General features: G+C 35.2%; 1 protein-coding gene across 2 annotated transcripts in view; it reads right to left on the bottom strand.

Annotated features, from left to right (window-relative positions):
* The window catches only part of FUT8 (fucosyltransferase 8), a 121981-nt gene that overhangs the window by 61337 nt on the left and 44476 nt on the right, over positions 1 to 16168 (bottom strand). The window lies entirely within an intron of this gene.

Genomic DNA, 16168 nt, shown 5'->3' with positions numbered 1-16168 from the left:
ACATTTGCTAAAACAGATTAGAACACTAAAAACTGAAGAGGTAGAAAAGAGGGAGATTCCAAATAGAACGTACATAGCACTGCTATACATTTGAAAGTCAGGAATGACTTTAGAAACCTGATTTTTAGGAACATTTTTCTTCCCCTTTAAAACTATCAATCCCATCTTGACAAGTGTGATTACTAAAACTATATAAATGCAAAAAAAATACTCAAAAGTCAAAATCTTCTATCATCTAAAGATACTGCACCATTTAAAAAATTACAAAATCACCTCCCCTCATTTTGTACCTGGCAAAACATCATTTAATGAGTATAAGAACCTCCTCATTTAGAACTGATCTGAAGATTTAACTGATCAGCATATCCAAAATCTTAAGTACTTCTCACCTCTTTTCCTCCTTCTCTGCAATGTAACTTTTCTGCCTTTTGTAAAAGGCACATATGTGCTCTTTACACTCCGTTTCCAAAATAACCTATATTTTCAATTCTCAAATCTGTAAATCCACCATATTTTTTCTCTGAGATTCTGTCCACATCCACCTTCTCCCAAATTATTATTCCCTGTTTAATCCTTTTTTCATCTTCTTTTTCATTTCAGTTAGGCTTTTTATTCTGTTCCAACTCATTTCAAGTTTAGAGAATAGACTTTCCAACTTGCAATAACTTCCAAATTCACCCAGTCATGGACATATGCCTGGAGCATGCACTTCCAGATAGAAAAATTCTAACACAGTATTAAAATACTGAAAAAAATCTCGTTATCTTCCAGAAGGGCTTTTTTGTATGTTTGAAAGAGGCAGAAAAATTCCACTTAGGATTAGCGACATGGTACACAAGATAAACTATTTGAAATTGAATATTACTAATTAAATGGAAAACATTTGTAGTAACTCTCTCAGGCTTTTCCATCTAATGTATCTGTGACAAGGCGAGCACAAGCAGATCAATTTTCTTTGAAAGTAATGTCGGAATCCCACACGAGGAGTATGCCATTTTCTACAGATCTCTAGGAAAGCTATACACAGCTTTTGCTTTAGCTTGGCAAAAGTGTGGGATTGCCTTCAGGAAGACAGTGGTTACTTCATCAACCTTTGCAGATCTCAGTACAAGTTAAAAGAATCCATATTATATGAGACAGAGTAAGCCATTGCCAACCCCCCCAGAGAACTGCTGCTCTAAGAGAAGCAAGCCTAGTTACCTGAAGAAATGATTAACATAAAAAACCCCCATGGACTGACATTTAAGGTTTAAGTGTGAAAGTATTCTTAACATCTCTACTACCATCACCCAGAAAACGGCTGATGTGGCTGCAACATGCCAAGTGAAATCACAAAGTCTGAGGCAGAGGAAATAAAATATAGAAGGTGTCTTCAAATATTCCTCTACTGATGAGCTAAATATTATACTGGGAAATGTGATGAGAATAAACAGATGCTACAGACATCATGAAATTACTGCTTAAGAGAAAAGCTACTAGGAAAAACTTTTGAGTTAATCATAAGCAGTTTGCAGAACTTAGATCAGAAAGTATCTGCCACAGGACCACTTTATAGCAGTCTGCATAATATATCAGACATGATTTCCTTCGAGGAGCAACAAAGTAAAAAAGCTCTCTATGACTGTGATTAATTTCAAGAAGAGGAACTGTTTTAAAAGAGAAGTGGACTTCATGCTACCTGGAAAGATAATGGTCTTAATTCAAACAACTATTATAATTAGCAAAGAAAGTATTCCTTCAAAAAGTTACAAGCATGCTCAAACGATTAGAAAAATTCTGGTACATTAAAGAGAAAAATTCCTGGAGACTCCAAGGTCAACAAACGGTAAGAGTAAGTAAGAACTGTTTAGAATACTCTGCAAGGGAAATACTGACTTCCATTTTTTCAATCTGTTTTTCATAGCACAGGAACTTAGGTAGACTCACAAATCAGTTACCATGTTTATAAGCGGAAGCATCAGTGTGTCTCAAACAGCGTTAGTAGAACAGGCTATCAAACAAATCCACAAAATTAATATAACAAATTGTCAGGAACAGATGGTATTCTTCCAACAGTTCTAAAGAAGATAATGCAGTAGTTTAATTATTAACAGTAGTGTGTAATCTTTCACTTACAATCACCTTGTAGCAAAGGAACAGAAAATGAAAACTGCAAACCGAACTCTCCGCAAGGGCTACAAAAGGGATCCCTGCAACTACAGGCCAGACAAAATTGATATTCCTGTCAAGCACACTGTCAGAAATAATCAGATGAAATAAAACTGCAAACATAAGGATGAACGTAATCAAAGTCAAAAAAAGTACTCGCACGGCTCTTGGAAAGAGAAATTGCGCCTCATAAACTTATTAAAGTTCTTCTGAAGATGTGAACAAACACACAGGCAAGACAGAACCAGTTCCAATGCTACGCAGTTGACCTGGTGAGTGTGGATTTCCAAATTTCAACAAGGTCCTCAGAATATTTCAAAGAAACTAAGGTGCATGGAAGAAGAAAGTTCGTCATGTGAGTCACCACTCCATCAGAAGAAGCTTACAATAAGACTAAGCAATCAGTTTAAGTGGAAAGAATGATCATGGACTTCACTGGGACTTATCACAGAGCTCATACAGTTTAATATATTCATAACTGATTTGGAAAACAAGGTGAAAAGTAAGGTAATAAGCTTTGCATACAGAGAATAAAAGATGATAGCAATGAACTGAAGGACATCAAGACACTGTCTAATGAAGAGATAAAATGAAAGATGAAAATTCACTTTATATCAGGGTGTGGAGTTGTGTATAGATGACTTTTGAACCTTTACCCATCAGGAATGGACTTTAGCTGTCAGAGGTAATTCTATAAAATGGCAGCTCAGCATTGGGCAAAAAGCAACCAGGTCCTCTCAGGTTTAAACAACAACAAAAAAAATTGCAAAAATCATTAATGGTATAAGACAGCAAATGGCACAATCAGTCATTTGTTATTACTTCTAGTACACGGGAATAACAAGTAAAACTTCCTGGTTTGAACAGGTTCAAAACAAAATCAGGTACCTCTCAAAGCAGGCAATTCCAGCATGAAACTCATTCTGATCAAACACCGTAGGTGTTAGAAGTTTACATTTCAAAGGCCATTAGACCATTTCAAGGAAGATTAAAATTTTCATCAAAGGCTACCCACAAAGATAGCACTCAACATTCTCAGAATCCCAAGTCACATATTGTTAGAAACTGGAGGATGTACCAGCTTAGTATCACCATAGTTTCCTGGTTCTTGCAGTTTTCCCTAGACATCTACTACAAGCGAGTCTTGGATATACATTAGGCTAGATAAGCCTTTGATCTGATACGGTGCAAATATTTCTACGAATTTAAAATGTTAAACAAACACTATTTTTAAGAGTTATTAAAGGTTTTATGCTATCAAACACAAAGAGACCACATTTTAAGAGGGCTAACAATCCTACATTTACTTTATAAAAAGACATTTTAGAACTCATTATTAATAAAAAAGTAACTTTTTGAGTGTTTGGTTTAAAAGGATACACAGAAACTCAGACAGAAGAAATACCAGACAGTCTTTCAAAGGAAGAAAATGGAACGATAACTTCATCAAGTATTTGACTGTGTTTGAGGATAAGATTGGTTAAGTACTTCTGGCTCTCAAGAGCTTATAAAATTTGCAAGTGCATATAGGGAGGAAAAACCCTTGTTATTTATGTCCCTGTACATCCTGAACAATTAATGGTGTGATTATTTTCAAGTACATTGCTCTTGTAGCACCTTCACTTTGCTTTTATATAAATGATTGCAAAGTACTGACAGTTTGAATTTAACATTCTTTAAGAGCGAACCTGTTCATACTTCCTGATAATAAATAACATTATTTCTAAATCAATTAATGATCTTACTATTTTAAAGAACAGAAAGTTCTTCAACTACTCTGAAGAATATTTTATAGTATGCAAAAGATCTGATTCCTATGAATCTCTGATGATATCACTGTTCTTTTTATATGTTAGGTCACAGTACAGCTGAAGTTAAAATAAAAATGCCAAACTATCAGAATAAATAGGAAGAACATTCTGAACTAGCATTAAACAGTCAGCCTGTATGAAAAAACGTGGTGTATCTAATTATACATGAGCTCTAGCTACTCTTAACTACTGGCTTTGTACTGTAATGTGCCTTTTGTATTTTTTCTTCCATTTCATACTGTTCAGGGAATGTAAAATGTCAAAGTATTCCAGTATTTCAAGGTCCTTACAAGACATTTAAATAAATTAAACTCTAATAAATAAAACAGTAGCAAAAATCAAAGAACAAATAGGGAAACAAAAAGGAAAAACTATCACATACTACATTACATGTAGATGTAATGTCAGTATTTATCTTTTTTTTAATTTTATAGCTGTTCATGAGTTTTCATATTGTAATCTAAGCTCAGGACTGCAAGACTGAAAGTACAAGTCTGAAGTTAAGAGAAAACAGCAGCAGCCCACAAACCCCGTAATTCAAACCTGAGATTAATCATTACATATACGGTCATTAGCATCTTCTGATCACAGAATTACAGAATCACAGAATAGTTGGGGTTGGAAAGGACCTTAAGATCACCTAGTTCCACCCTCACACTAGATAACTGAATATCAAAATAAGAGCCCACCAAACCTAAAGGTGTGGAGAGAGCAGTACCAATAAATATATTTTACTAAGCAGGAAATAGGAAAATACCTGAATAACAGTGTTGTTATTAAATTATGTTATTATATGGTGAAGATCCTAAGACTACTGTGTTACATTTCTTCTACCAAAGGAAGCTGTGTTTTTTAATTTACTAGTTATCCCCTGAGATTTACCATGATTTCTTGTCATACCTTTACTGGATTTACCCATAACCTTGCATTTTCCAGTGCATAAGCACATCAAAACATAATATATTGACATCTAGCTAACCAGCATTTTTTTCCTGCAATTTTAGATTAGTGCTTGCCTCTATTCTAGGGGATCTTCAGAATGATTAAAGCATCACCTTCTAAAAAAACTTATTAAGGTATCTCTTTTATCTCTTTGAAAGAGCTTACCCTGGGTGTTTGGGGTGAACAGGACTGTATTCCTCTGTTCTTCCCAACAGCTCTTAGAATTATCTCTACAGCCATCTTTCAAGCTAATTTTAATTTTCAGAGGGCTTCAATCTGATCTCGCAGGGAAATCACCTCTTATGAATAAGTACCCGGGTACCCACATAAATCCCTGTCACAGCACTGATGTAGGTGCTAAGTGTTAAAGACAAAGCTCAGCAGAAGCAACAGCATACAACAGGACAGTGGCATAAGAAGCCTTTAATGCCAGTATTAGTATGGGGCTTGAGACCATCAGTATGGGGCTGGAGATGCCACGGTGAAACTGGTAACCTTCAGGAATTCCCGAATAAGGATTGTAAAGACACAGTGTTTAGCCATTGTGAAATAAAGCAGTTTGGACTTGCATTAAGTAGGGGAAAATCTTTCACATATGAATGCAAAGGGTCTCCTGGTTCCATATGAGACTAAAGATGAGGAGACTATACACAGCCATGAAACCATCTCAAAATAATGAGAAACAAATAGATATCGGTGGTAATCAACACCAAGGCTTTTCATACTTAAATGTAGGAGTTTTCTGGCACTCCTTATAAATTGATTTGTTATTTTAAACTCCTGTTTCAGCTACTAAAGAAATTAAACCAATATCGGAAAAAAGTTTCGGAGAATAAGAACACAGTAATGTTAAAAGCAAATGCTAAGCTGAATGCAAAGTAAGCTATTTCCCAGGTTTAATTTAATCCTGTAGCTCTTCTATAAAAGGTCAATACAAAATATGCAGTATCATTCAATGAAGCAAAAAAAGTTCTGATAGGTACTTGCTGTTATAAATCATTAGGAATACACAATCTCTAATGCATCAGTTGAACAGAAAATACTACTGTGAGAAAGGAAGTCAAATTAAAATTTATTTGCTTCTAAATGCATAGCACAGAAAATATGTTTCATTTCACTAATTTATTTAGACTCCATTAAAGAGAAGACAGAATATTTACATAAAAATAAGGATCTGCTTCAATGCCTTAATCAGGAAATCAAATTGCGCACACCACACATACACGCCACAACTGATTGTAAGCATACAAAAATGTGTTGTTGTCAAATCAACAGGGAAGATTGGGTTAAAAACCATAGCTTTGATGGAACACAATGCAGTGTTTACAAAATGACTAAAAGAAACCATAAAGAGAACATTAACTTAATTAAAATTATAATTAAAAAAGAGACTGAAGTATAACTGCAAATTCATCAGGAGAAATAATGTGCATACATGTTGAAGTTACTTTGCTATAGCAATGAATGAATGAAAAAATAAATATTTACTATCTTTCCTCACCTTGTTCCATAATGCCTTCTGGTCATTTTAAAGCTTTAAAAGGTACTCACAAATTAGAAACTTGAACAGGCGAATACCATCATTTCAAGGACATCTTGCATGAATTAAGTAAGTTCCTTATTAAATTGTTATTCCCACCATGCTTTCAGTAACAAATTCAGTGACGGAAATGAGAATTTCTCAGTGTCTATTTCAGCATGCTATTCAGAATTATGGCCCCAGAATAGTGTTATGTTTTTTCTTGGCAATGTACAGTTTCAAGTTATTTTCAGTTCAAGATTCAGTTCAAAGCAAGCTAAGCAAGTCTACTTTTGGCTCAACCACCTACTGACCTAGATTCACTCAAAAAACAAAGTGTACCTTATGTAAGCCAAAAAGAAAACAAATTACTCATGAAGGAGTTTTCAGCAGTAGTGATGTATGACTTTTATACATCCATATAGCTAATATAAACAGTATTACATTTATTGGCATTTATATCACCTACAATTCTTTTTTCATAATATGAAACATGAAATTTACTCCACTGTCAAAGGCTATCACAATGACTTGTCATTAAGTGTGAATCACTCAAAAAGCAAGTTACACTGGATGCGCAACTTAGATTGAACCTTCCCATCACCATCAGTTTTGATTAAAAGGAAGTAATTCAAGTTAGTATTTTTAAGATTTCACTGACTACAACTATCTTCTTAGGAAAGCATGCTACTGTAAGGAATGTTAACCTGTTGTGCTAGAATAAAAACCCAAACAAAACCAAATAACTTCACAATTCCAGGTCCCATGTAACAGTGATCTAATCCTCTTGACAAAGGATTAGAGCTTGAAGAAATAATGCTTTTAGAATATGAAAATAAAATTAGGACGAAAGGACAAAAAAATAAACAACTAAATGTCTCTGTAGTGTAACCTTAAATCTTAAACTAACAATAGCGTGTGCACCTTTAACACAGTAGAATAAACCAAACTGTTACTAACACAGAGAGAGAAAGGAATGTTTGGTTGATGGGGGTGGAAACATCATGGGACTGATAACAACTAAGGAGACAGTAAATAAGATCAAGGATGCCAGCCTTCAAGACAGCAGAGTGGCGTCCAGCGTGGAGTCAGACGAACAGAACAGAAGCAAGGACATATCAAGTGCTAACTCGGCATTAGGAGAGAATGGAATGTTTGGTTGAGAGAGAGAAAGGAACGTTTGGTTGATGGGGGTAGGAACATCATGGGACTGATAACAACTAAGGAGACAGTAAATAAGACCAAGGATGCCAGCCTTCAAGACAGCAGAGTGGCGTCCAGTGTGGAGTCAGACTGGAACAGAACAGAAGCAAGGACATACCAACTCATGCTAACTCAGCAATAGGACCTTGCAAGCTTGCACAAGCACCGAGGTCATTCAATAAACACAGTGAGGAAGACTACCGACGACCACCAAAGACCCCCACTTAGCAAGAAAGTGCATGCATAATTAGGATGCAAATATTATAATTAGTTACTGGGAAAGCTATGAATATGCTAAATATATAGCTACTGTCAGCAAGTATTGGGGGCACTCACCTTTGCGAAATGAGTCACTTGTGTTCCCAGCACTGCAATAAAGAATGCTGCTTTCTAGAACTCCCAATTGAGAGTTTCTCTGACCAACTTTTACAATAACAGTAGTGTTTGATACAAATAAGCAGAACTTGCAAATATTATTCACAGTGTGCACAAGGCATTCTTTAACAAAAGCTTATATATTATTTGATTAACTGAACACCATCTTCATAAACTGAACTAGGTCATATGGGCAAGATTTCTTCAGTCAAATGCTGTGTTCTAGTATTTCAGGTAACTGTGCCATAGAAACCTCTAAGTTTCACCTAACAACAACAAAAAAAGATGGACCTCCTTTTTTCCCCATTATTGGAAGGCTGCTTAAAAACTCACCCTTCCAATGCTTAAAATTTCGAAATTAAATGTATATGTTGCTAATTTATACTTGTGTTTTCTTGAACTAGTATAAACTCAGCTTAGAGAGCCCGGTTATTGCCCTATTTTGTCAGAATACAGAAAGCAGCCTTACACCTTCCCACACATTCCTGCTAGTCTGAGTCTTATATGCTAACTTAAAAGCACTTCACTGTGAGAGGCTTACAAATTCTCCACATCTTGCACCAGCTCCCATTCTGATTAAGTCTTTTAGGAAAATCACGAACCAGAATAATGTACATAACACATAAGGTGTTGCCAGCGTCTTGTCTGAACCAAAGACTTGCTTTTCTCTCTTGGACCCGCTTTCTGCGATAAGACTGATTTGTCTTTCTCCTAACCACATTACTCTGGCAGTCCAGCAACCATTTTGCAAGGACATAATAGCTCCAGTTCTTTTTGCACCTACGTCTCTTCAAATTGATATGCTCCCATCTCCCATACAGAAATTCTGGTTTTAATCCTTTAGTGTTATTATACTTTATCCCATTCTACTGCTCCAGCATCCCAAGTAAAAAGTTCTTGCACATTTTTTCTGACCCCCATTATAACACTACTTTGTGACCTAAATTTTGTTATAATCTATTATCTTTTTATGACATTGTCACTACTGAAAACGCCCAAGATGAATAACAGATGTAATCCACTGCATTAATGGTGTCTCTACTGCAGCCTAATACTCTTCCTCACATCACAATTTCCCGTCACTTCATCCCTTCAGCTACTTCCTTTTCCACTGAATGGCTCTCCTTGTTACCCATATTTTCTCTAACTCAATATACAATTTTCTATGTGCCAAGAAAATGCTGGAAGGAAGTCTGGGAACAGTTTCTCCCCAGACTACATTCCATTAGGAAATTTACTTTCCTTCACCGAAACAGTTAATAAGCAAACCTAGACTAAGAGAACAATCTTTGGCAAACCCATGTTGCACTTATCTCATCTTCCCTTTTCATCTAGCTCTATTCTGTTAATTGTTTTTTCTTTCAATATTTGTCCCCATGCTTTGCATACTATTGTGTTCAAGCCACAGCTAGTAATTATTTCTAATTCTAGCATTCATCTACACTAATCTCAAGAGACTTCATCCAATTTAGTTCCAAACCTTTTAGAATATTGACTGTAAACAATTTAGAAAGCATTTCATTCATCCATAACTTTTTAATTACCTTTATTAATATACAAATTATATATATTATTTTCTTCAACCAGAAAACTGAAATCCATTCATGGAACATGTTATTAATGTTTGTGTTATGAAAGTATCCAAAATGACGTTCCTTTAGCTTTCTATTCAAGTTCACTGTTTTCAGTTATATAGTTTTATTTTTCTATCCATAAAAACTATCCATTCCCCACTTTTTCTGGAACAAGGACATAAATTTTGTAGTATTCCACAGGTATACTTAATTATTGTGCCAATTTACTTCTTCTTTCTTAACTTCTGTTCACATGGATTACAAAACGTGAGATACAAAATCATGAGACTTGCTTACTATTTACTCCTACATCCACACCTTCATCTTCACTACTCTTACTCCAAGAGCTTATTTTTTTGTCTGTATGGATTGATCAGAGCAATTTGGGTGATTTTTCTCTTCATATACTCCATATAATTATACATAAATAAATATGATCTCCTCATCTGATATAATCAGCAGATTATTCTCAAATTAAACTTCTCTTAATAGAATTTGCCACCCTTTTCAATTTCATTGCAAGTGGAGATTTATTCAGTACTGAAGCCTTCATATACTATAATTTGGCTCTTCATCACAGAGAACTCCCTGGCAGGAAGAGACAGTACTAGGGGACTTCCTTCACTACGTGCAAGCTACAGGCCCACTCATTTCATTCGGTTAGGAAACAAAATAAAACCAACAAGAACAAACTTAGGAGACAGATGCAATGTTATTTATCCTTCTTGAAATGTGGTTAGAGCGACTCTGTTACTGAATGTGGAAGCCTGATGATTTTTCACACTTACAAAGCTTACGAAGAAGGTAAATTGCCAGCAGTGAGGAACTAAAGCTAGATTCTAAAATAAAGATTACCAACTTGAGAAGAGTCATCTTAAGATTCATTTAGAAGTAACAGCAGAATACATATTATAATACAGAAAAGAAATTCAAAACAGAGGAAAAATGAACCCTAAAAGATCTTGGGATTATTTCCAAGTTTGTAGTGTGTATTCAAAATGCTCAGCTGAGCAATGCAAAGACTTTTTCCAATGTAACTGCATAAAAAACTTATAGCTGAAAATACCTTTGCAGAATTTTAAGAAGAAAACAGCTTCAGAAAGGAAGGAAGAGGAAGAAATAGACAAATATTGTGAATGTCCAGTAAGCAATCTTGTGCCAGATTGTTGTTCTTTTAGGAAGTCAAAACATAAGGATTGCTTGTACAGAGGTAGTTGCTCTTTATAATTAATTTTATCCTACAATCGTAGGTAGTGATTGCAACCAAAATAAAGTCAGCAAGAGAAGATGAATACATGTAGATTATCAACTAGAACGGTCTGGGCAGGTCAGTGAAGTCTCCATCTCTGGAGACCGGACACAGACCTGAGCAACCTGCTCCAGCTGACCCTGCTTTAAGCAGTGGGGTTGGACTAGACCATCTCCAGAGATACATTCCAAAGTATCAGCTATTTCGTGACTCTGAAATAAGAGAACTCCTCAAGAATTTAAACAGCGCTTTTAAATACTTTTGTTGTGGGGAAAGAAAAGCAAAAATCTAAAATGCATAACATCCAACTGTACAAGGTGTATTATCTTTCACACAAACAGAAGTACATTTTTAAATATCATAACCTCACAACAAATCTCAAGAACAGCTTACCCTGTCCGTGACTGCAGGAAACAAAACACAATTGCATCATTGGCTTGGAGGTTAACAAGTAATTCCACTAGCCCAGCAACCAGTGAAATTAGTAACTGTTTAAAAGAAAAACGAAGGTCTCTTTAGTTTCAGATTCAAACGGAAGTGCTTCACATTAGATAAGAACATCTTCCTTTTGATTTTCCCTTGCATCCTAACATTGAGAAAGAACCTAATTCATCTTAAAATATCACATTTTCTACTTTTTATTTAACTCATTATGGATTTTCCACAAAGATCAATTACTTAATCAGAATATTTTTAACTAACATCTTTCGTTATACTTAGATTAGATACAAGGTAATCTAAGGTGCAATCAAAGAATTAAATCAAAGAATATTTTAGCCCCTGTATTGATCTAGTAACTTGTACAAGGCAGTCTCACCAGACTCTAGTTTTCCTGATATCTGCCAACCCCAAAATGATGTATAAAGCTAAATTTATTAATATGTACAGATACTATCAAACTTGCAGCTGAAATATGCTATATATTTGGAATGCAAGATATAAATCTGCATAATCAATTAAAGCAATTCAGCCTTTTAGCACTTTTGTCAAATAATTCTTTCCCCATCTCTACGCATTAATCCTTACAAAACACCAGTCAAAACTTTGAAATGGGGGAAAAAAATACCAGGGATGGAATACTTATTTTTAACACTTTTTTAATTAAGAATATTTATCTATATTATTTTATTATATTATATATAATAGATATAATATTATATAGATATAATAGAGATATTGAGAAAACATAACTCAAACAAATGGAATAGCCTTTTTAATTAGTTCCATAGCTGAAGAATACAATTCTCCAACTTTCAAAAAAAATCTTGCAATCTTGCAAACAAACATCAGCTCTCTTCATCTATTCTTAACCTAAAAAAGTAATCCAGCTTTCCTAACAAAATATGTTCATTTTAGTATTTCTTAGGGACAACACACATACTGTTCCAAGCCCTGCCTTTTGTGAATTCTAGTGACATCTTCAGATATGTATAGCTTCGTATTTTTTAGAGGAACCTTCCATTCTTTTTTACAGTACTGGGGGGCAGGAAGCATTCTGCTTGTTTGTTCACAATCATTTTAATGCTTCTTCAAGATGAATGGGTCAGGCAGGGCATCCCAGAGAAAGAGGGAATTTCTGCATTCCTTGGAGATACCCTCACCATGATAGGTCTGGGAGGTTCAAGAAACTATAAAGTATGGCAGTCAAGAAAATCCCAGTACAAGAGCTTGCAGCCCAAGCACAGAAATTGCAGTAAGGAGTAGGGAGTGGACTACCTGACCTTACACATAATAGAAAAAGCTTCCAGCAGAGCAGAGGGCACTGTGCACTTCTCAGCTTAAATCACTGAATTAATAGTAACCACTGGAAGTAATCAGTGGAAGTAACAGTATACTCACAATGACAATGTGGTAGGAAAAAAGGCATTAAGAAAAAAAATGTTTTTCTCTGTCTTCCCTATTCACTGAGGTCGCAATACTTAAAATGTTAATTATCATAAGTGTTAGCCTAATAAAACTTGGCACTTTTTTAATTAAAAAAAGAAAAAAAAAAAAAAAGAACATTTAGTCTCCTTTCAGGAGCTATTTTATAAGGAAAAAGCCTAAGCAGAAACACATCAAAATAATGGCCAATGAAGGGTCCCATGCTCCTGCAGTTATTAAATTTACTTCTATTGAAAAAAAGCAATGTAACTAAAGTTAAGAAGTTAAGTACTACTACTGCTCATACTTTAACCATATAGCTTCTGGCGAGAGATCAGAGGAAAAAAAAAAGACCAAAAAACACCCACAATTTAAGTGATTCGAGTATCACAGACCAGACATCCTCAAAACGATGAACAAACATCCGTGGTTCAGAGAGATCCAAACCCACAGCACTTGGGTTTTTACTGAAGGTAAACACAGAGCACTGACCTTGGAACCCTTTCACAGGAGGTAAGACCTAATCAGAAGTAAGAACTTTTTTAAACTGATAAAATTTTTACATCAACAATACAAACACATGGTATTTAAAAATACTAAGCACTCCTTTGTTTTAGATAGGGTAATAAATACAAGTGCTTACAATTGTTGCAGCATTACATTACAAAGCTTGAAAAAAGATACATTTTCTATTTTTTTTTTTTTTGACATCTAAAGCAATTTTAAACAAAAGAGGGAATTGTACCTTGAAAGGCAAAGAGCAGCTTACTTGTCAAATACATGCAAGCTTTCCTGTCAAACACTTAGACAAAAAGTGACTGGTGATTTCTAGTTTTGGAAAGATAAAAGAATTAACTGCAAAAACAATATACTCCTCCATGGACTACATGGACTCATTTTAATAAGCAATGGATAAAACAGTCTGCAGCTTTACAGTCCCTTTTAACTATTAAGATACTAACCAGAAATACAGTAAAGTGATGTCACTTTTTGTCTTATATGGACTAACCAAAAGAGAGAAATTACCTTGGCAAATGAACAGGACAATTATATAAGAGTGAAGGTTTATTTATCCTCATTTACTTACTGCATTGACTCCATGCAACCCTAATCTAATACAGCCACAGTCAAGAACGAATAATAAAAATTCAAGCATCAACTCTAACATCAAGCATGATCTTCCTCCAGAGTAGTAAGTTAATTATCTACTGCTAGCCCTTGCAGAAACCTCACTCCAAAAGAAAACAGAAGAGTGGAAATCTGTAGAAGCAATGTAGTAAAAGAACAGAGCATGGAAGATAGCAGGACATAACATGTTAAAAAAGAAAGGATTTCTGACATTGCATTGCTTCTTACACTTGCAAGGCATAACAAAATCCAGCGATTAGGAGTTTAACCTAGATAAATTCAGCTCATGAGGAAAGGGAAAGGAATTCTTAAACCTGTAAGTGTCTAACAGCTAAAGGAATCGGCCATTGAAACAGACGATTTAATGAGGTAACGGATTCTTGGTCTCACATTCCCTTTAAATTGAAGCACCAAAACTCTTACAAAAAGTAGTAGCTCAAACAAGAGGTTGAAAAGAATTGTGCTTTCTGCCCTGCATTAGATGAGAGCTGACGAACAGAAATAGCCTGGCCCTTTCTTAAAAGAATTTAGAACTTATTATGATCTTATTAGAGCACCAAACTTAATACCCCTAATTCTGTGAAATACTTCTGGAGATCAGTAATAAAGAACAGAGAAGGCTAATCTTCTTAGTCCTTCAAGCCGCATACGAAAATCTTAACATTGTCAACATCCACACAGCATATCACATATCCTGAAAAGACAAAGTGCTCAGAATCCTCCCTGAACAAGACTTGGTGGAATATCCAGCCAAAATTCACTGCTGCTGGCTGACTTGGTTCAGGAGCTGGGGTCTTCTATTAACCGACAGTCACCGCATCAACGTGATCCCACTACTGGACGCATTGTGTGATTCTAAAATGTGAGTTGCATTTAAAGTGCACGTAAGCTACAGATTTACCAGCACTTCTCTAGAAGAATGGACATCAAAGCACTTTGGCACGACCTAGTTAAAATGTATTCAAACATACTTACTGATCTTGCTAATCATTCAGACAACCTTTCAGATACAACGGCCAAACTTTTTTTTTCCCTTAAACCCACAAAAAGGCTGATTTAAAATTAAGCTTTCCAAATTTTATCAGATATTTCTCTTTAAATTAAGCTGAACTTACTAGAAGCTTAAAGAAGAAAACTGCTAATTTATTAACATCACTTAGAACACATAAAGGTAACGACTTTCCTACTTCATGTGGTTGCAGAGCCCAGAAATTCACAAAGTAGAGATGTTTCTCCACCCCCAGGCTAAGATGTTATTTTGTTCCACAGTTTTGTATCAGAATCCAAATTTATTAGAATCAGACATACAAGTGTTTTTGTTTCACTGCTTTTCTGGGACGAAAGCATGGCTGCCACTTCTGAATAGGGCAAAAAAGGATGCAAAAACCTCCAGCTAATATTTGATCTTTCCATTCTTCTTGGTGCTGAAGCTCTCCACTAAATCTTCTTTTCAACCAGCTTACCCATGTCGTTCCTTAATGGCTGCAAACATCAGAAGCAAGATTAGGTCTTTCTTCTTCTGGCTGGCATCAAAGCAACAATCAGAATCTAATAACCAAGAAGATATCATCAACCTGCTCACTACTCAGCTGGATCTTTATAAATCAAGATGAAAAACAAGCAGGAGAGAACTGCTGAGTTCGTAATAGTTATGAAAAAAAATGTATGACACTTTGCAGCCATAAGAAAACTGGAATGCTATTTGCAAACAGGACTAGGTTATTTGCAAACACAAAGCATAGTCAAGGCTATACAGTATTCAGTAGCTGGGGAACAAAAAATAGTGTCACAGAACTGAGCTAAAAGCCTTCCTTGTCACACTTGGGAGGCTTGGAGACTGGGTGATTTGACAACCTAGTAACAGAAATGCCAGAATACAGTTTTGAGTGGGCCCCATTAGAGAAAGAATGTCTGAAGTGTTCATTATCTAAATAATCATACTCACTTTGTATCACCATTTTCTAATTTAAATTGAACTGTGTTTTCTGCAGTGCTCTTATTAGAACAAGACAAATTTTACTGAAGATTGTAAATATTAATATCGCCATACGATGAGGAAATATTTGCCTTAATTCTAATTCCACTGTGCCACAATATATATATATCATAACTTGTAAAAATTCCCCTTGGCACTTTAATTTTCTTTTATACACTATTCTGTTTTCATAGATAAAAAACTTCTACTTTAAGACACTTTGGCACTTTACACACTACAAAGCACAATAAAGAGATCTAATGGGCTAATTCAAGTATGGGAACCAATTTATGCGCATTAGCATCTAGGTTCCTGCTGTCTAATTTGCACCAATTTACAGCTTTCACAGAGCTCCATGCCACCAAAACTTGATTGCTTCCT

This window comes from Pezoporus wallicus, unplaced genomic scaffold (genome assembly GCF_028554395.1).
Source record: "Pezoporus wallicus isolate ANWC-B61680 ecotype Strahan unplaced genomic scaffold, APGP_CSIRO_Pwel_v1 contig_6382, whole genome shotgun sequence".
In the NCBI taxonomy this organism is placed as follows: Eukaryota; Metazoa; Chordata; class Aves; order Psittaciformes; family Psittacidae; genus Pezoporus; species Pezoporus wallicus.
The sequence above is the reverse complement of the archived record's forward strand: the minus strand, read 5'-3'. Positions and strand labels throughout refer to the sequence as shown.